Below are 22,209 nucleotides of genomic sequence, written 5' to 3'. Positions count from 1 at the left end.
TTGCACCTCTTTTTCTATTTGGGAGCAGTGAATGCAATAGACCAATGTGTCTCCTCTAAATCGGAGAGACCAAGTGTAGACTAGGTGATTGCGCACAGACCGAAGGTGCTCAGCAAAGCAATAAGGACCCTGACTTTCTGGTTGCTTGCCATTTTAACACACGATCCTACTCCCATGCCCACATGTCTGTCCTTGGCTTGCTGCAATGTTCCAGTGAAGCTCAACGCAAACTGGAGGAACAGCATCTCATCTTCCGGCTAGGCACGTTACAGCCTTCTGCTCTCAACATGGAATTCAACAACTTCAGATGATTTGCTCTACCCCACCTCGGCCCCCTTTGATTTCATTTTATTTTGTTTAATTTTTTTACTGTTCTCTACCTTTTATTTCTTTGTCTTCATTTTTCTTCTCTTCTCTCCCCCCCCCCCCCCACTCTTTCCCCTTACTTCATCCCCCCTCCCTTGCCTTTTCTCCCCCCCCCCCCCACTTCCCCTTTTCTACATTCTACCTCTGTCCCATCTCCCCCCCCCCCCCCCCCCCCCCCGCTCCCCCAACATCTTCATCTGTCACAGTTTGCAGCTTCTCTGCCATTTGGCCATTCACACCATTTATTCTCTCTGTGGACAGCTATTAGCAGTCTTTTCCCCTGGTTTCTATGGCTATGACTCATCTTTCATTCCCTCACCCTGCAGTATAAATATCTCCCACTTTTTCTATGCCTTTTAGCTTTGACAAAGGCTCACCTGGACTCGCAACGTCAGCTCTTTTCTCTCCTTACAGATGCTGCCAGACCTGCTGAGATTTTCCAGCGTTTTCTCTTTTGGTTTCAGGCTCCACTCTGAACCCGAGTGAATTTCTGTGCGTTTTGCCTCAAAATCCCCCCAGATGATTCTTATACTGTAAACCACCTTGTCTCACTGAACTCCAACTTCCATCTGAGTGATTTTCAAATTCTGCTTTCAAAAAGACACACTTTCAAATCTTTTAAATAATGCTTTCCCTTGATGGGCCAAATGACCTAATTCTGCTCCTATATCTTATGAATTCAATTGTTTCCATCATGATTTTGCTTCCAGGTTTTACATCTCCCCTTTCAGGATTCCTTTGTATGGACTGCTGCACAACCTCTTCACAATTGCTTTAACTACCAATTCCTGGACTAGTAAAATGGCACCAAACTTTTAATTTACCAATGAAGGCTGCTTCCCCACTTTAAATCTAGTTACTGCAGCTGTCTCTTTAACTCGGAACATATTATTGGCTTTTCTCTTGAATTCTACTGAGCAGTCCCTTGGTCAACTTCTTAATCTGTGTTCCCTTAACTTCAGTCTTTCTCAGACATTCTTTCTGGTTGCCTGGACTTTATCTGGTTCTTTGGGAAATCTGCCTTTTTGCTCTCCCTTGTCCTGTCCAGCTTTTCTGGCAGATGTGAGATGTTCGCTCCTCAGCTTCCTATCTTTAACTGTTTAATCTCCAGCCTAAACTAAACTCTCAAAGCCTTCCTACCTTAAAGGTGCCCCCAGTTGCTAAGTGACAACATTATGCTTCTGCCAGCTTGTTTACTTTCCATGCCATAACTCTGAGCACAATAGAAGCACAGTTTGAACTGAGCAAATCCCCATAAAGCAAACATCTTGGTTTAGCATGAATTTAACTATAGGTATATCCTTCCTTGCACAGAAACATTAAATTGAACTCAAAATTATACCTTATTTCTAATAATACAAGTATAAATCCCTTTAAACTACCTTTGTTTTCCTGACAGTAATAACATTGACCATTCATCATTTGTGCTACTTTATATGTATGTCTCCGATATATTCTAACAGTGAATAAAAGGATCAACTTGTTGAATCATGGAATCGTGCAGGAGGCCACTTGCCCAATTGTGCTTCAAAAGAACTGTTCAGTTTAGACCCATAACCCAGCTTTTTCCTTAACACTGCAAATTAGTTCTCTTCAAATACATGTCCAATTGCTTTTTGAAAATTCCTTTGGAATTTTTTTCCACCATCCATCTTAATCTTCCATGTGAAACAATTTTTTATTTTCCCTTCAATCCCTCAACAAATTATTTTAGATCTGAGTTCTGGTTACCTTGATGTGGAGATGCTGGCGTTGGACTGGGGTAAGCACAATAAGAAGTCTCACAACACCAGGTTAAAGTCCAAACAGGTTTATTTGGTAGCACAGCTTTCGGAGTACTGCCCCTTCAAGTGAGTGGGAGTTGTGTTCACAAACAGGGCATATATATATATATATATATAGAGACACAAACTCAATTTACAAGATAATGGTTGGAATGCGAGTCTTTACAGGTAATCAAGTCTTAAAGGTACAGACGATGTGAGTGGAGAGAGGGTTAAACACGGGTTAAAGAGATGTGTATTGTCTCCAGCCAGGACAGTTAGTGAGATTTTGCAAGCCCAGATAAGTCGTGGAAGTTACAGATAGTGTGACATGAACCCAAGATCCTGGTTGAGGCCATCCTCATATGTGCGGAACTTGGCTATCAGTTTCTGCTCAGCGATTCTGCGTTGTCATGTGTCGTGAAGGCCGCCTTGGAGAATGCTTACCCGAAGATCAGAGGCTGAATGCCCGTGACTGCTGAAGTGTTCCCCGACAGGAAGGGAACACTCCTGCCTGGTGATTGTCGAGCGGTGTTTATTCATCCATTGTCGTAGTGTCTGCATAGTCTCCCCAATGTACCATGCCTCGGGACATCCTTTCCTGCAGCGTATCAGGTAGTATACGTTGGCTGAGTTGCAAGTGTATGTACCGTGTACCTGGTAGATGGTGATCTCACGTGAGATGATGGCATCCGTGTCGATGATCCGGCACGTCTTGCAGAGGTTGCTGTGGCAGGGTTGTGTGGTGTCGTGGTCACTGTTCTCCTGAAGGCTGGGTAGTTTGCTGCGGACAATGGTCTGTTTGAGGTTGTGCAGTTGTTTGAAGGCAAGAAGTGGGGTGTGGGGACGGCCTTTGCGAGATGTTCATCTTCATCGATGACACGTCAACGTGTCATTGAAGACTAACATCTTGCAAACCATCAGTTCTGTTTACACAAATGCCACTTTCCATTGCATGATTAGTCGTATTTTTTTTCAGCTCATGGACGTGACAAATTTCTGCAATGAATTGATTGAACTGATGAATAATACTAGAAGCAATTATGAGTATACTAATTTCCCAAAAAATAGGGTTTGGATGGCGGCATAGTTAATTGCAGAAGGAAAAGAAAGAATACTAACAATGCACTGAAATGAAGGAAAAATATTGCCTTTACAAATTAATTCCTCTATGACTGCTGTTCATTTTTGTTCAGTATTCAGCTTTTGTATTACCGAGTTTACAAGCTTGTGTTAAATATAGGCTAATCAGGATTGATTGCACCCAAACACACTAATAAAACATTTCTTAGAATATAATTGTAATTACAGTAAATTTACTATAGAAACTGTTAGTACAATTAGATAAATGCATTTTTTTCTATGAAATAGTGTAGACTGCAGATGCAAATAAAAAGGCTGAGATTTTAACTCCTGGCAAGTTGGGGCCAGGACAAGGAGGGCAGAACTGGTGGAGCTGAAACACGCACAAGTGGAAATTTTAGCTTTTGATTCATAATGAAGGAGTTGTAGAAAACTCTTGGAAAATATTTACAGGTTTATGAAGAAACTGAGGGAATTCGAAGCTTCAAATTGCAATTTTTATTGAAATTGTATGCAAGGACAATTGTGTAAATTTATCAGCAATAAGAAATAATTCCTCTTAGTAACTTCAGTTTAATTTTTTAAAGTGTGTTTTTATTGAAGCTTTTTCTAACTTTTACAAACAATACAATATGGGCAGCACGGTGGCACAGTGGTTAGCGCTGCTGCCTCACAGTGCCAGAGACCCAGGTTTGATTCCGGCCTTGGGTGACTGTATGTGTGGAGTTTGCACATTCTCCCCGTGTCTGCATGGGTTTCCGCCGGGTGCTCTGGTTTCTTCCAACGGTCCAAAAGATGTGCTGGTTAGGTGCATTGGCCATGCTAAATTTTCCCTCAAGTGTCCAAAGCTGTGTAGATTGGGTAGATTAGCCATGGTAAATGTGTCAGGTACAGGGATAGGGTGGGGGGTTTGGGCTTGGTTAAGATGCTCTTTCGAAGAGTCGGTGCAGATTTGATAGACCAAATGGCTTCCTTCTACACTGTAGGGATTCTAGTCTATATAATGCAACAAACCCTCAAGGATTTGTATGATACAGCATAATCATTTTCCACACACATCTACAGAAAGAAACACGAGCACCAATGCAGTTGGTTCGGATTATTTATTGCAAATAACGCCTCCAAAGATACAAGATAAAGCCATGAATACATGGCATAATGGTGCACGCCATGTGCAGGATTTTCAAAGTAGCTACTGCCATTGAGTATTCAGCTGAGGAGAATATAGGATAAATTTAAGTGACCGAAGCTGGGAATTGAACCCTGGTGCTGTGAGGCAGCAGTGCGAACCACTGTGCCACCATATTGGCACAGGTATTGAAAAGGCTGATCAGCCACAGATTCCCGCATTACTCTTGGGTGCGCACCAAAGCATACTTCCCCCATCTCCTATATCAGGGGCACCGTTGACACAAAACAATATATTTTCCCAGGATATTTGCTCTGTCTGCACCTTTACAGGAACACGTCAGAGATTTTTGGACCCCAAAGTAACAAAAATACAGGAAGAAACTACAAAACGCCAATAGTTCTAAAGGGGATTTCCTCAGCAGCTCTGAGGATTCATTGGGCCAAACCCGCAACCTCTGTACCAAACCGTTCACTCACCTTCCACAGTGGTGCTATTCATATCAGCTATGACAAGTTAAAGAATATCACATAGTCTATATTGCTATTATATATGCAAGGATTATTTTTAAAAACATGCATATTGCACAGCCTTTGTGCCATACAACACACCCAGTGTGCTCCCCAACACCCTCAAACATTTTAAGGATAACAAACCCCTAGGATTCAATTTTGACACATGACTAGAAGCAATGCAAGTAGTCCCCATGCCACCTTGCACCCCTGGGCACAACAAGGATATAGTAGAATGCATTCTATTATAAACAAATGGATGTCCCTGGTTTTCAAAGGATAACAGGTGAAAACTCGCCTCCGTGCTCATATACTAGATCCCCCTTGTCAACATGATCAGTCTTTGTGCTATTAATTTCAGAACCTTTCAATTTGTTTGGTTAAGGAGACCCAGTGTTGTTTTTCTTGTCCACTCAGATCTCAGAGGCCACCTCACTGTACCCATTTCCCTTTTGTCACGCAAAAAGTCACCTTAAATGAATACAGACAACTCTAACAGCAGTTCATCATCTTGCCCATAACAATATTTGAGCCATTGTTACATGTTTCTATGCATTTAATTTGAATCAAAGTATGATAAGTTCAGAACAGGGCATTGCTTTTAAGACCTTAATGTGTGATTGGTGGACCATGTGCAAGTCAGTGATGAGCGTGAAGAAAATCTGACACACAACAGAATAAATTGTTTTACTTTAATGCAAAGATCCTGCTATACATGAGACAGAGCGGTCTTGTGTTACTTCTAGTGCATTAATTGATTGACAATATCCTTTACAGAAACCTTCTCAGCACAATTTGTTATTTTTTAAAAGAGACTTGATAAATTTACAAGCTAAATCAAGGCTTTCCACTCTGATTTGTAGTTCTGTGTGCCTATTTATCTTGTATGAACCTTGTTCTTTTCCAGTGATTGGAGTGTATATGAAAAGCTGTTTCTAACTGGAGAGACCAATTTCTTCTAGCATGCAGAGTACCGACTATTCACTTTGTCCACAGATTACATACTCTTAATCTATTTTTCTGCTATTTATACTCTTGGCTGGTTCAAAAGGAGGAAACAACTAAACGCTGAAAAATCATTAGCAATTTGAAGGTGTTTCTGAAATTTTCAAACAACAGTATGGAAATATTCAGAAGCTGTCAGACCTGCTGAGATTTTACAGCATCTTCCTGTTTTCATTATTATATTGAAATATTCAGTCTTGGCTTTATAAACACATTGTCAGAATGCTTGCTGAAAGATACTGCGATACTTAACCAGTTAAAAGAAAAATCCCATCTAGGGCTTGCAGGCCTCGAGTTTAATCCTTATTGACTCATGGAATATTGAGGTTCAGATCCTCAAAGAAGTTCAGTTAATTGTGAAACCATAATTAGCAAATCCTCTGAGCACATATTCCCTAAGAGAAACACAAGGAATGAAAAGCAAAGAGCTATTGAAATGTATTCTGTCTATGTGCTGGAGTGTGAACTGTAATAGAAAACTAATTGCCAATGCCCAATTTAGCTTTCCTACAGCTGGAAGAACAGCATTAGATAAGCGGACGTGTGATAATTAATATTAGACGCATATGATATTTTTGGGCAGATGTAATTCTCCACAAATAAGAGTGAGACTATTATTTACAGGTGCAAACATGATGAGATAACATCTACAATTCTACTTAATATTTACTATTAAATTAGAAGCAAGAGTCGTAATTTGTGTGAATGAACATATTTATATCTGTTTAAACTAAGCTTGTGACGATCTTCTTTAAATATTCATTGAGTATTTGAATAGCGTAATGCTTTATTACAGTATCATCACTTATTGAGGGGAAAAACTTAAATGAAACGGCATGAACCTTGGGCAAGCTATTCATGGTGGAACAATGATTAGGAAATTTAGTTCGATTTACTCCTGTGATGCACCATCAATCAAGCAAAGACTAGTTTGTATGCAAGAACAAATAGGCTTTTATTAACCAGAACATGGAGCCATCCCTGTCGGAGATCTAGTCCGTACTAAAGGCTAGGGGGAGCAGCCATCGCCTTTATAGCCGGACCAGGGGGAGGAGTCTTGGGCGGAGCCGGCAGGGATGTGCCACATATACAGATAATAACAGATACTAACTAACAGTGGTTAACCACAACAGATAACAGCTAACAGCGGTTTACCATATTCTGATAGGCTTGAGAAAAATGGGCTAGAATGCGGCAGGTTTTATAACATTATTTAAAATGTTAGCATAATCTGATGTTCTGAAAAATCCATCTACGATGAACCAAAAGTTTACATTGAAATTTGAAGAGATGCACTAACTTCCTTGTTAACATTTTTAGAGATATGTTTTGTTTCTCAGATTTTTGTTACGCACCTAAATAAGATGTATTCTGGTGCGCTGGTTCCGTACTGAGTTTCTGACATCTGTGGGGTGGCTTCAAGTTTTTTTTGACTGAGGTCACAAAAGTAACTCAGGGTAATTGGGATCTGACAAACAGTCGGGCATTCATTCCGAGCACAGGATAAGTCTTTCACGTACAATTATCAACTGTACTCATGAAAGCCTTTCTAGAAACTCGATAGGTGGTCGACCTTGTGCCCTCAACGTAGTAGTCAGCCTGGCATTTGGAGGCTGATTAAGATAAAGAAAAGCGAGCCGATGCCCCCTTTCCCTAAACAATGTGACAGCAGATCATTCCTGCCTGATAGGAGAACAGGAAGGGCCCCTCAGTCAAGTGAAAATTCAGCTCTCTCCTTCCCTGATACTGGTGCTTTTAAAATGTATCTCCATGGTAACAAGTAGCAGTTCTTGAATCTAGCTGCACTGCACAAAATGGAATAAGAATTCAGGAGGGTATGAATTATATAATGTTCGAAGAAATATTAGATGTTTTAATGAGTTCTGCTTAAAAACAATACTACTACTGTGGTTGAACTTGTTAGGAGGTATATGTTCAGAATTTATTTGTGTTGAAATTTGAGGGAATTTAACATAACCCTGGAGGTCGTGTCAGATTTATAGATGCGGATACTGGGTTTATTAGAGCTTATTTACTCTCCACATACCAGATCCAACCGTTGCATAGTTGCAGCTATACACACCTTATATTTCCACTGCAACCTGACTATTCGTTTGCTACTGAGGAAGACCATGGCCTTGTTAATCTTTAATGTTTAAAGCTGCAACAATGGGCTCAGTTTTGCTGTAAAAATAACAATTGAGGCTAACTGCATTCACCGTTATTTATGTGCACAAAAATCCAGACATTATTGTTCGAGATGTCTCGTTCCTCCGAAAGCTTCTGAAAAATAACATCTCATCATCTGACTCCAGTATTGGAAACAGATAGGGAAATGGAGTTGAGGCCATGATCAGATCAGCCATGATCCTATTGAATGGCGAAGCAGGCTAAAGAGACCGATGGCCTACTCCTGCCCTATTTCTTATGTTTGTATTGCTTATGTGAGGTCCTTCAACTTATCCCATAGATACAGACTAAACTCACCAATAAAAGCAAGGTTTGTCCATTCCAGTCTAAGTACCTTTGAATGATATGATAGTTCTTAACTACTGCCAAATAACCTCTATGACACTGAAAATTAACTTTTAGAAGTGTGGTGTGTCATTCCTTCAGCTTTTAATTATTGTTGAAGATTTAAAAACAACTGGGGCAGCACAGTGACACTGTGGTCAGCATTGTTGCCTCACAGTGCCAGGGACCCAGGTTTGATTCCAGCCTTGAGTGACTGTGTGGAGTTTGCACATTCTCCCCTTGTCAGCGTGGGTTTCGTCCAGGTTCTCCGGTTTCCTCCCACAGTCCAAAGATGTGCAGGTTAGGTGGACTGGCTGTGCTAAATTGCACCTTAGTGTTAAAAGATGTGTAGGTTAAGGGATTAGTGGGGTAAATCTGTGGGGTTATAGGGATAAGATGGGGGGGGGGGGGGTGGGTGGGCCTGGATAAGATACTGACAGAGGGTCGGTGCAGATTCAATGGGCTGAAAGGCCTCCATCTGCACTGTAGGGATTCTATGAAACATTCTTATTATTTTTCTTTCTGTCTTGGTAATCTCTTTTTTATTCCAATTTTTTCTTTCCCCCTCCTTATTTTGCTTTCTGTACCATTTGACCTTGAAATCATTGCTCCAACTGAAACTTCTTAATTTGTACTCTGCATTGCTCCTTAATGTTTCTTCAATCTGGCTAGACAGAGAGAGATGGTGTTACTTCCCCTGTTCGCATCAGTCCAAAAGGCTCTGTAGAGTCCACTATGCCATTTAGAATCATAGAAACCTACAGTGCAGAAAGCGGCCATCTGGCCCATCGAGTCTGCACCAACCACAATCCCACCCAGGCCCTACCCCCATATCCCTACACACTTACCTGCTGATCCCTCTAACCTACGCATCTCGGGACACTAAGGGGCAATTTTAGTATGGCCAATCAACCTAACCCACACATCTTTGGACTGTGGGAGGAAACCGGAGCACCCGGAGGAAACCCACGCAGACACGAGGAGAATGTGCAAACTTCGCAAAAACAGTGACCCAAGCCGGGAATCGAACCCAGGTCCCTGGATCTGTGTAGAAGCAGTGCTAACCACTGTGCTACCGTGCCGCCCTGACAGGCTGACAGGAATTTGCCATGCAAAGCCCAAATGCAAGTTTAATGAACAGCTGGCATGATTTGTTCACCACTCGCAGCAAAATCTAGCCCTTCACAATCATAGAAATCATAGAAACCCTACAGTGCAGAAGGAGGCCATTCGGCCCATCGAGTCTGCACCGACCACAATGTTTAATCGTGTTTATCATAACTCAAAAAAAGGGAGATAATTTTGAATGATGGTGTATTTCCACTTTTAGTTGAAGTCATGCTTCCGTTTTCAATTAAGTTAATGGATTTAAAAATTGGCAACTATGTATTCTGAATTCTGGTATTTTCCTGCACATTGAAGATGAGCAAAAATATATGGATGCCAAATTGTACTGATCCCATGTAAGCAGCAAAAATATCATTGCAAATGAAAGGTTTTGGCTAATGCTGTCTGGGAGGTACATGGCTGAATCTAAATATAATTTGAGCCAGAAAAAGGTTTACTGCGCACGATTAATAGTTCTAACCACATCGCTAGGTAATTTGGAAAAATGGGATTTTCCACAGTTAAAGGTCGCTTATCAAATACAACTTCAAAATTTTTTGCAATGTTTATGTCAGATGTGCTTAAACACAGATATAAATACATCTAGATTATAAGGATGTTCATTGTAGCATTGATAAAGGAGAACCATGGTGGTGTATTTGGATTTTTATAAGGTTTTTGACACAGGAGATTAATAAATGAAATTAGAGCACATTAGATTGAGGGAAGCATATTAGTATGGATTGAGAATTGGTTAATAGACAGAAAACAGAAAGTAGGAATAAATGGATTATTCTCAGGATGGTAGGTTGTTACTAGAGGGGTACTGCAAGGATCCATGCTAGGTCCATAGCTGTTCATAACCTATGTAAATAATTCAGATGTAGGGACTGATTGTAATATTTCCAAATTTGTTGATGACCCCAAACTAGGTGAGGAACTATGCAAGGAACTTCAAGAGGATTTGCACGGGCTAAATGAATGGGCTAGAACATGGGAGGTGGAATATATTGTGAATAAATGTAAGAAGGCAGAGTATTTCTTAAATGGTGAGAGGTTGGCAAATGTGGGTAGACAAGGAGACCTTGTTGTTCCTGTTCATGAGTCATTTAAAGCTAGCATGCAGGTGCAGCAAGCAAATAGGAGGGCAAATCATATGTTGGCCATCATCGTGAGGGAATTTGAGTACAGGAGTATAGATGTCTCGCTGCAGTTAATGGAGCCGTGGTGAGACCTCATTTGGAGTATTGCACACAGTTTTATTCCCCTTATCTACGAAAGGATATACTTGCCATAGAAGGAGTGCAATGGAGGTTCACCAGATTAATCCTTGGGATAGCAGGGTTGTTTTACGAGGAAACATTGAGGAGACTCGGTTAAGAATGAAGGGTGACCCCATTGAAAGATACAAAATCCTCACAGGGTGTGACAGGGTAGATGTGGATAGGGTGTTTTCCCCTAGCTGGTGAGTCTAAAACAAAGGGACGTAATCCCAAGATAAGAGGTAGACCATTTAAGATTGAGGGGTGGAGAATTTCTTCACTCAAAATGGTGAATCTTTGGAATTCTCTACTCGGAGGCCTGTGAAATCTCAATCACTGAGTGTATTCAAAACAGGAATCAGTAGATTTCTGGAGATCAAGGACATCAAGGGATACAAACATAACAAACTAAGAGCTGGAGTAGGTCACTCAGCTCCTCAAGCCTACTCCAACATTTAATTAATGGCTGATCGGATTATGACCTCAACTCCACATTCCTGCCTACCCCCAATAACCTTTCACCCTCTTGCTTATTAAGAATCTATCTAGCTCTTCCTTAAAGATAGTCAAATACTCTGCTTCCACTACCTTTTGAGGAAGAGAGCTCTAAAGGACTTTGGATACAGAACAATCTATTTCATCTATACAAACAATTCTTCAAAAATCACCATTGAATTAACCAAACATGACTTGTATTTAACACATCCAAGCTGGTTTTCCTTGATTATTCCATAAATTTCTAAATGCTCACTATTTTGATTCCCGGTTATGGATTCTAAGCCAGTTCCCACAGTTATAATATCATGCACAGTAATTTATCCAATTACCTGGTTCACCTCTTCTTTCTTTAACAGAGTTCTTTTATCCTACATCTTTTATTTTCAGCATGGGAAGGATTGCAAAATTGTGTCCAGACACTTGTTATCTCCTTGCATCTCTTTCAATTTGGAGTATTGCATTTGCTGCTCCCAATGTTGTCTCCTCCATATCAGAGAGGCCAAACGTAAACTGGGTGATCGCTTTGCTGAGCACCTTCAGTCTGTGCGCAATCTGGACCCTGACCTTCCTGTAGCTTGCCATTTTAACACACCATCTGCTCCCATGCCCACATGTCTGTCCTTGGCCTGCTTGTGAAGCCAGTGAAGCTCAACGCAAACTGGAGGAACAGCATCTCATCTTCCGGCTAGGCACGTTACAGCCTTCTGACTTCAACATCAAATTCAACAACTTCAGATGAATAGCTCGACCCCAACTCGACCCCTTTGTTTTCACTTTATGCACTTCTATGCCTTTTAGCTTTGGCAAAGGGTCATCTGGACTTGAAACGTCAGCTCTTTTCTCTCCTTACAGATGCTGCCAGGCCTGCTGAGATTTTCCAGCTTTTTCTCTCTGTTGTCTCCTGTCTTGTATTGATTAGCAGGGGTATCAGGGTGTGATGACCTCTGTCTGATGATTTACAACATTGATATATAGCAATATTGTTGCACTTACCATAATATTTCACTCGTGTTTATATTTATTGTGCATGTATATATTATATATGTGTGGAATTATTGATAGTGAATGGTGGGATGTTTAGATCAGTTCACAGATTAAGATAGGCTTACTTGCTAGCAACTTCTGTGCTTCCCAAAGCATTAAGATTATGATTACTTTCTATAGTTCCACTGCTTCCAATCAGTCACCACAATTATAACACACGCTAAATAAATCATTCTAAAATTACTGTTGCTGAATTAAAGCTACACAATCTCCTTAGCATTAATTCTGGCTTCCGAAGCAATCCATTGCCTTCATACTGTACGTTTGCTATCAATTATCAACTATTTTCTCTGTTTTCTTAAGGGGAAGTGAATTACATTGTTTAGATGAGATATTATTATCCTCAGGATGCAGTGTTGTGATTTTCATACTACTTTTGTAAGTCTCATCAATAAAATCCCAATGATAAGTAATACATTGCTAATCTAGTTTTAATATAAAAAGATGAGAGAACATGACAAATGAATAAAAGAATCAAATGATGGTAATTATAATCCATGCACAGTGATTAATCGTCATGTTAAATTGATATAAAGATTTTTACAATTTTGTATCTTTTATGTGACTCATCTCAACCCTAAATTAATTTTGGATTATTCTTCTGAGAACAGGCAATGAAACCAGCCTGTCTATCTCCCAGTGCTGCTTTCGAGACTGAGCCCATTATCTGACAGCTTCTACTCTATGCACAAAGCATTGCCATTCTTTAATCCAAAGCAGTATCTCCCACAAAAAAACATACTGCTGTATTAGGATGTAACTTAAGGACATATCAGACTAGAGGATTAAGCATTTTGAATCACAAATACGGGAATCAGTTTTGCTTGTGTGTGTTGATATTGCTGACTTCTATTCAAATCTCTATGTGCAATGAATACATATATAATTGAAGCCAAATTAATAGTAACAATATCACGGAAATTGGAGTCGATTGGTTTGCCACGTAAGAAATGACAATTAAAGTGCATCATGCTAACTTTTCCTTTGTGCCCAACATACTGCTTGATGCAGAATCATGCTTCTATCTGACGTTAGTTAATTTGAATAACGTCTCACTTTTACAATCCTGATGCATCCTTTTGGCACAAAATTAACAATCCTATTCCCATATCCTACATGCATACCGAACAACAACCTTGCATTTATGTAGGACCTTTAACATAGTCCCAAGGCCCTTCACAGGAATGAGTATCAACAACATTCTACACAGATGTTAGGACAAGTGACCAAAACTTGCTCAAACGGGTAGGTTTGAGAAGCACCTTAAAGGATAACATGGTAAAGTGGCAGAGAGGGTGAAGGAAGGAATTTCAGAGCTTAGAACCCAGGTACCTCAAAGCATAGCTCACCAATGATGAAGTAAAGAAATTGGGGTGGTACAAGAGGCTAGAATTGGGTCAGGAGGGCTGGAGGGAGATTGGGAGAGGTGAGGTCATGGAGGGACTTGAAAATAAGGATGAGCATTTTCAAAGTTTGGTTGCCAGATTTTTTTGCTTAGATCTATTTTGTCAATGGCTCAATGTTTATTTGTACAAGATTAAGAGGTATTAATGGCTTATAGTTTCAACTATTGATATTTTAAAGGCATGGCTGATACTTTTATGTGTGTAGTACCAGCAGATTATAAATGGGTGTTTTTAAGCCGCATGGCAATGATACTATAGAGTTCATTAGTTCTATACAGAGTATATACAGGGTGAATGGACATGTAAGTGCTACGTGCTGGCATGGAGGGTATGATGAGCCATTGAGGGTAGTTAACATTGGTTGCAATGGAGCATATGAGAGGCCCTTGGAGGTGGGTGGAGGGCATGAGCTGGCATGGATGGAACATGGGGATTGGGTGGAGGTGTAAAGGGATGTGAAGAGTGAGGGCTAGAGGGCCTAATATTGAATGAAACATTAGGACCAAGTCCTAGAGAACTGAGATGTGCCTTTTAACCAGTCTACCTTGGCATTCAGCAGCCCCTGTGGCCACCTCCAAACTGTTTTTGGGGGAAGCCAACCTGTCTCCACCACGCACAATCACCTCCACCCTCCCATCCCCCCAACGGAACTAAAATCATAACTTTCCAGGCACTTTTTCCCCCAGGTAGGCATGCTGAACTGGGAAATTTCCCAACTCTCACTACCCATCTCTCGCATGAAAATCTATCCCGACAATCCCATTCCTTCACTATCATTAAATCCTGGAATTTTCCTTCCAACAGCATTGTGGGTATATTTACACCACATGGACTGCAGCGATTTAAGAAGATGGCTCATCGCTGCCTTCTCAAGGGCAATTAGAGATGGGTAACAAATACTAGCTTCGCCAGCGACAATGAAGAAAGAGTGAGATAATTCTAAATCGGGATGGTCACTGACTTGGAGGGAAACCCACAGGTGGCTGTGTTCCTATCCACCTGCTGTGGTAAAGGTTATGGGTTTGATGAAGTGTTGTCAGCTTTGTCGAAGGAACCTTGCATCTGATAAATGGTGCATGGGGTGCCAATCAAATGGGCTGCTCAAATGAATGGTGTTGAGCTTCTTGAGCATTGTTGGAGCTGTGCTCATTCAGGCAAGGGGGGGGGGGAGTATTCCATCACTATCCTGACTTGTGCCTTGTAGCTGGTGTGCTGTGTGATGATTCTCAATTTTATTTTAACTTGTTCAGAAGTAAGAAATGTTCTGTGGTGTAAATTTCCCTCATTCTGCTATACAAAAAAAAACTTGGAGTGAAAGGATATTGTAAGCCAGTAAATTCTGGACAAAATGGTCAAAGTCCGTGGTGGCTGATTGAATGCTTACATTCTATAATGCATTTGGACGGTGTTTCCAGTTTGCTCCATGCTCTCTTGATAATGCAATCTTAGGCTCCAGCAGTCATCCAAATGGTCATTCTTGGTGTGCGTGGCTGGATTATAAATGCTCACAGGTTATTCAAGCACGGAGTGCTTCACAGTTGAATGATTCAACCTTTCACTCGATGCTCAAGCGTCTGCATCTGTGCCACTGGATTGCAGTCCAACTGGGAACCATGCCCAGTGCTGCTGAAACCAATTGTAGTGTCCACTGCTACCCTATCTGAACTTAGCTAACACAATACAGACTTGTGAGTATTCCTATGATCTTAAATGTATATGGCTCAGGACTAACCTAGTGCCTTGTTGTTGCTTCAGAAGTTCTATTTTCATGCAAAAGCACAAATATCTGTAAACATAACTCAGCCCCTTGACTTGGAAATATATTGCTGTTCCTTCATTGTCGCTGGGTTAAAATCCTGGAACTCCTTCCTGAACAGCACTGCAAGTGTATCACATGGGCGGCAGAAGTTCAAGATGAATGGACCCTGACAATTCGTGGGCTGCTGGAGACCAGGCCCACACTGATAGGTTGATACAGACCTCATGGTGTCACCCACATGGAATGTGATGGAGTTGCAATGTGCCTGTAAAAAGGAAGGATAGGAAAGATAGGATTCGAGAGCCGTGGATAACCAGGGAAATTGAGGATCTGATCACAAAGAAAAGAGAGGCGTACGTTAGGTCCAGGCAACTGAAAACAGATGGAGCTCTGGAGGAATACAGAGAGAGTAGAAAAGAACTCAAACGGGGAGTTAGAAGGACAAAAAGAGGTTACGAAATGTTCTTGGCAGAGAGGATTAAGGAGAATCCTAAGGCATTTTATTCATATGTTAGGAACAAAAGAGTTGTCAGGGAAAAAGTCGGACCTCTCGGACAAAGGAGGGGAATTATGCTTAGAACCCAAGGGAATAGGGGAGATCCTAAATGAATACTTTGCATCGGTATTCACAAAGGAGAGGGACTTGTTGACTGGGAGTGTCTCAGAGGGAGGTGTTGGCCCGTTAGAGAGAATCTCCATTACAAGGGAGGAAGTGTTAGGTTTTTTAGGTAACATTAAAACTGACAAATCCCCAGGGCCTGATGGCATCTATCCTAGACTGCTCAGGGAGACAAGAGATGTAATTTCTGGGCCTCTGACGGAAATCTTTGTCTCTTCATTGGACACAGGTGAGGTCCCTGAGGATTGGAGGATAGCGAATGTGGTACCGTTGTTTAAGAAGGGTAGCAGGGATGATCCGGGTAATTATAGGCCAGTGAGCTTGACGTCCGTGGTAGGGAAGTTGTTGGAGAGGATTCTTAGAGACAGGATGTATGCGCATTTAGAACGGAACAATCTCATTAGTGACAGACAGCATGGTTTTGTAAGAGGGAGGTCGTGCCTTACAAATTTGGTGGAGTTTTTTGAGAAAGTGACAAAAACGGTTGACGAAGGAAGGGCCATGGATGTCATCTATATGGATTTCAGTAAGGCATTTGACAAAGTCCCTCATGGCAGGTTGGTTAAGAAGGTTAAGGCTCATGGGATACAAGGAGAGGTGGCTCGATGGGTAGAAAACTGGTTTGGCCACAGGAGACAGAGGGTAGCAGTCGAAGGGTCTTTTTCCGGCTGGAGGTCTGTGACCAGTGGTGTTCCACAGGGCTCTGTACTGGGAGCTCTGCTATTTGTGATATATATAAATGATTTGGAAGAAGGTGTAACTGGTATTATCAGCAAGTTTGCAGATGACACGAAGATGGCTGGACTTGCGGATAGCGATGAACATTGTCGGGCAATACAGCAGGATATAGATAGGCTGGAAAATTGGACAGAGAAATGGCAGATGGAATTTAATCCAGATAAATGCGTAGTGATGCATTTTGGAAGAACTAATGTGGGGGGAGTTATACAATAAATGGCAGAGCTATCAAGAGTATAGAAACACAGAGGAACCTAGGTGTGCAAGTCCACAAATCCTTGAAGGTGGCAGCACAGGTGGAGAAGGTGGTGAAGAAGGCATATGGTATGCTTGCCTTTATAGGATGGGGTATAGAGTATAAAAGCTGAAGTCTGATGTTGCAGCTGTATAGAACGCTGGTTAGGCCACATTTGGAGTACTGCGTCCAGTTCTGGTCGCCGCACTACCAGAAGGACGTGGAGGCTTTAGAGAGAGTGCAGAGAAGGTTTACCAGGATGTTGCCTGGTATGGAGGGTCTTAGCTATGAGGAGAGATTGGGTAAACTGGGGTTGTTCTCCCTGGAAAGACAGAGAATGAGGGGAGACCTAATAGAGGTGTACAAAATTATGAATGGTATAGAAAGGGTGAACAGTGGAAAGCTTTTTCCCAGGTCGGAGGTGACGGTCACGGGCTCAAGGTGAGAGGGGCGAGGTATAACTCAGATATCAGAGGGAAAAAGTTTTTTACACAGAGAGTGGTGGGGGCCTGGAATGCACTGCTAAGTAGGGTGGTGGAGGCAGACACGCTAGCATCGTTTAAGACTTACCTGGATAGGCACATGAGCAGTCTGGGAATGGAGGGATACAAACGAATGGTCCAGTTGACCAATGAGCAGTACAGGCTTGGAGGGCCGAAGGGCCTGTTTCCTGTGCTGTACTGTTCTTTGTTCTTTGACAGACAGGGGTCAATTTGCTAGAGCTGCCCGAGGAACTGGAGGAGGCCACACAGGCCATGAGTTCTTCCATGTCTCTTGTGTGTAAGAAATTGGTTTCCTCCATGGAAACGTTGGTGACCTTCACGGAGATAGGATGATCAGATGTCCCACGTTGGCTGGGATAGTCTGGATATTTCCCGAAGTTTTTTCCAGGTTCCTCAAATGTCTGTGTTTTCAGCCTCACTGAGGCCCCACCTATTTAGCCTACCTGTTTCATTCCATCTGGGTATTAACAGAAGTTTGACAGCGCTGTCCACAAATCAGATGCTGCATTTATAGAGGTATAATCCCCTCACCATGTCTCCCACCCCCATCTTTCCATAGAAGAAGAACTGACCCAACTAGAAAGTCAGTTTGGAGCAGCAAGGTGGCACAGTGGTTAGCACTGCTGCTTCACAGCGCCAGGGACCGGGGTTCGATTCTGGCCTCGGGTCACTGTCTGTGTGGAGTTTGCACATTCTCCCCGTGTCTGCATGGGTCTCCTCCGGGTGCTCCAGTTTCCTCCCACAGTCCAAAGATGTGCGGGTTAGGTGGATTGGCCATGCTAAATTGCCCCTTAGTGTCAGGAGGACTAGTAAAGGGTAAATGCTTGGGGTTATGGAGATAGGGCCTGGGTGGGATTATGGTCGGTGCAGACCCGATGGACCGAATGGCCTCTTTCTGCACTGTAGGATTCTATGATTCTAAAAGCAAGATTCACGAAGCTGAGGATATTAGAAAGGATATTATTAAACTAGAAAGAGTGCAGACAAGATTTACTCGGATGATATCAGGACTTGATGGTTTTAGTTATAAGGAAAGGCTGGATAGACTGGGTCCCTGGAGCGTAGGAGACTTATGGGTGATCTTATAGAAGTCTATAAAATAATGAGGGGCATAGATGAGCTAGATAGTCAACATCTTTTCCGAGAGAGGAGAGATACAAAAGGGTCCAGAGGGGCAATTTTTTCACACAGAGGGTAGTGAGTGTCTGGAACAAGCTGCCAGAGGCAGTAGTAGAGGCAGGTGCAATTTTGTCTTTTAAAAAGCATTTAGATAGTGACGTGGGTAAGATGGGTATAGAGGGATATGAGCCAAACTTTGGACAATTGGAACTATCTTAATGGTTTAAAAAAAGGATGGCATGGACAAGTAGGGCCGAAGGGTCTGTTTCCATGCTGTAAACCTCTATGACTTAATGACTCTATGATAGGAAATTACAATCAGAGGTCAGGAGATAAGGTCAAGACAACTTGAGAGAGTAAAATCTAGTCCTTAAATAATTAGGAAAGAACTACAGTCAAATAATTAATAAGAAAAATGGAGATGGACTCGACAACCCATTTAATTTTAAACATGGCCCTGGTCATCACAGCGAATCATAGTTCTCATGAGTATGGTCTATAATTCTAATTTATATAAAACACCAATGCTACTCAGCAACTCCATTTAACATCAGAAGTTTGAACTCACTTTTGAAATGACTCTGTTTAATTAGTGAAAAGTTGCAAGCAGTGGGATTGTAATTCTGCAGAGTTTGGCCACTCATCCGTTTTCATAGAAATCATAGAAACTCTACAGTACAGAAAGAGGCCATTCGGCCCATCGAGTCTGCACCGACCACAATCCCACCCCCATATCCCACCCGCTAATCCACGCATCCCAGGACACTAAGGGGCAATTTTAGCATAGCCAATCAACCTAACCCGCACATCTTTGGACTGTTCCTGTTTTCTGTTCCTCTTGAAACCCAACCTTATCACTTGCATTTGTCTCCTTCAAATTTTATGCTTTAATGTTGCGAATGCAGTTAGAAGTCAAAACTAGCTCAGAGCAAAGGAATATTTGGTACTAAGTGTTAATTTTAAGGGGAGGACATTGTCCTGCTGAGTAAAGAGAGGATTTGTGTTAATTTTGGACTGAGGTTTTGGGTTTAACTTGTGAGAGAAGCCCAGTTCTTTGTCTTGGTTGAAGTGTGACTTGGGAAAAGGGCAGAGGTTTTTTTAAAGAGGCGCTTAGAGGACTTTGGCCTGGACTGGGAAAACTGTCAATTGTCACAACAGTGTTTCAGCAGTTATTTACATTCTAGCTACAGGATATCTTCCAGACTGAGCCTTTCACACTCAATCATTACCAGGCATCATAATGGCAATTGACAGTGAAAGGTTCAGTCTAGAAGATATTTTGCATGTAGAAAGGAGAAGTGATGACATAATGGCACTGTCACTGTACTAGTAATCCAGGACCTGGGTTCAAATCCCACTACGGCAGATAGTGACATTTTATTTCAATAGAAATCTGGAATTAAAAGCCTAATGATGACCATAAAATCATTGTTAATTGTCATAAAAACCTGCTTTGTTCACTAATGGGAAGTAAGCTGCCAACCTTACCAGGTCTGGCCTACATGTGACTCTAGATCCACAGCCTCTGAAATGGCCTGACACGTCACTCAGTTCAAGGGCAATTTGGGATGGGAAAATGCTGACCCAGCCAGCGATGCCCATACCTTATGACTGAATAAGAAAAATGTAGACTGTAAATAACTGCTGGAACAGTAGATTAATTTAGAGGTCAACAACAGTCAATTTGATCAGTCTCCAATCAACTATGTAATCTTAGCTGACAGCAATGGCATCAGTAGTGTAGAAAGACTGTGGTTGTTAAGTGCTGTCTTCAATGTTTGGGTGCCTTAATAAAGTTGCCAACTGTGGCTGGGTACATTCTGTGAGATGTCGTCACAAGACCTTCTCAGTACATACTTTTGCCATTGGTTGTCCAACCAGTCAATCATCAGGAAGCCGCGCCTTCCCAATACTTTTCAATGTGTCCCGGTTTTGACTCTTTGAAAATCTGGCCACCTTACAAGGCAAACCAGATCCAGTAGACCACTCAGTGGCTGCTGGCTATGCATGTAGGCCTTCACTTTGGCCACGAACTCAATGCAGCCGTGGCCAAGTAAGAGGGGAACAAGGCACCTAACACTCCTCCAGCTGCTTCTCTATCTCTGGTAGACAGTAAGGTGTCATCTGGGGGCCTCTGTTCAACATGCTTTGAGTGTGGACAGGCGCCTATCAGCCTCTACCAGTGTCTTGTGTAGCAGCCACAGAGGAGCCAGCTGCACATTTACAGAAGCCCCTCAGCATGTTGGGGCCTCCAGGCCTCGGGCACACAGAGGATTGTTGGCAAGATCATCTCAGGCCTAGGGGCATCACAATCATAAGAACATAAGAACATAAGAAATAGGAGCAGGAGTAGGCCATCTAGCCCCTCGAGCCTGCCCCGCCATTCAATAAGATCATGGCTGATCTGACGTGGATCAGTACCACTTACCCGCCTGATCCCCATAACCCTTAATTCCCTTACCGATCAGGAATCCATCCATCCGCGCTTTAAACATATTCAGCGAGGTAGCCTCCACCACCTCAGTGGGCAGAGAATTCCAGAGATTCACCACCCTCTGGGAGAAGAAGTTCCTCCTCAACTCTGTCTTAAACCGACCCCCCTTTATTTTGAGGCTGTGTCCTCTAGTTTTAACTTCCTTACTAAGTGGAAAGAATCTCTCCGCCTCCACCCTATCCAGCCCCCGCATTATCTTATAAGTCTCCATAAGATCCCCCCTCATCCTTCTAAACTCCAACGAGTACAAACCCAATCTCCTCAGCCTCTCCTCATAATCCAAACCCCTCATCTCCGGTATCAACCTGGTGAACCTTCTCTGCACTCCCTCCAATGCCAATATATCCTTCCTCATATAAGGGGACCAATACTGCACACAGTATTCCAGCTGCGGCCTCACCAATGCCCTGTACAGGTGCATCAAGACATCCCTGCTTTTATATTCTATCCCCCTCGCGATATAGGCCAACATCCCATTTGCCTTCTTGATCACCTGTTGTACCTGCAGACTGGGCTTTTGCGTCTCATGCACAAGGACCCCCAGGTCCCTTTGCACGGTAGCATGTTTTAATTTGTTTCCATTGAGATAGTAATCCCATTTGTTATTATTTCCTCCAAAGTGTATAACCTCGCATTTATCAACGTTATACTCCATTTGCCATATCCTCGCCCACTCACTCAGCCTGTCCAAATCTCTCTGCAGATCTTCTCCGTCCTCCACACGATTCACTTTTCCACTTATCTTTGTGTCGTCTGCAAACTTCGTTACCCTACACTCCGTCCCCTCCTCCAGATCATCTAGATGCAGATGTCATCTCTGCATCTTGTCAGAACACCTGCAAGTTCATTAGAAAAGGCATAGAAATGCAGTAAGGTATTACAGGTGGTTATACTTTACATATTGCTAATTTGCCTTTATATTGTGCATATGGTCCTCCAACCTTTATTTATTCCCTGCTCTCGTTTCACTTCCTGGTTGCTGGTCTACCCTTCCTCTGTGTCGTTCCTCTTTCAGTGGGTCTAGGAGAACTGGGTAATTGAGTTTTGTATCTG

The sequence above is a fragment of the Mustelus asterias genome, chromosome 10 (assembly GCF_964213995.1).
Source record: "Mustelus asterias chromosome 10, sMusAst1.hap1.1, whole genome shotgun sequence".
NCBI classification, from domain to species: domain Eukaryota; kingdom Metazoa; phylum Chordata; class Chondrichthyes; order Carcharhiniformes; family Triakidae; genus Mustelus; species Mustelus asterias.
The sequence above is the reverse complement of the archived record's forward strand: the minus strand, read 5'-3'. Positions refer to the sequence as shown.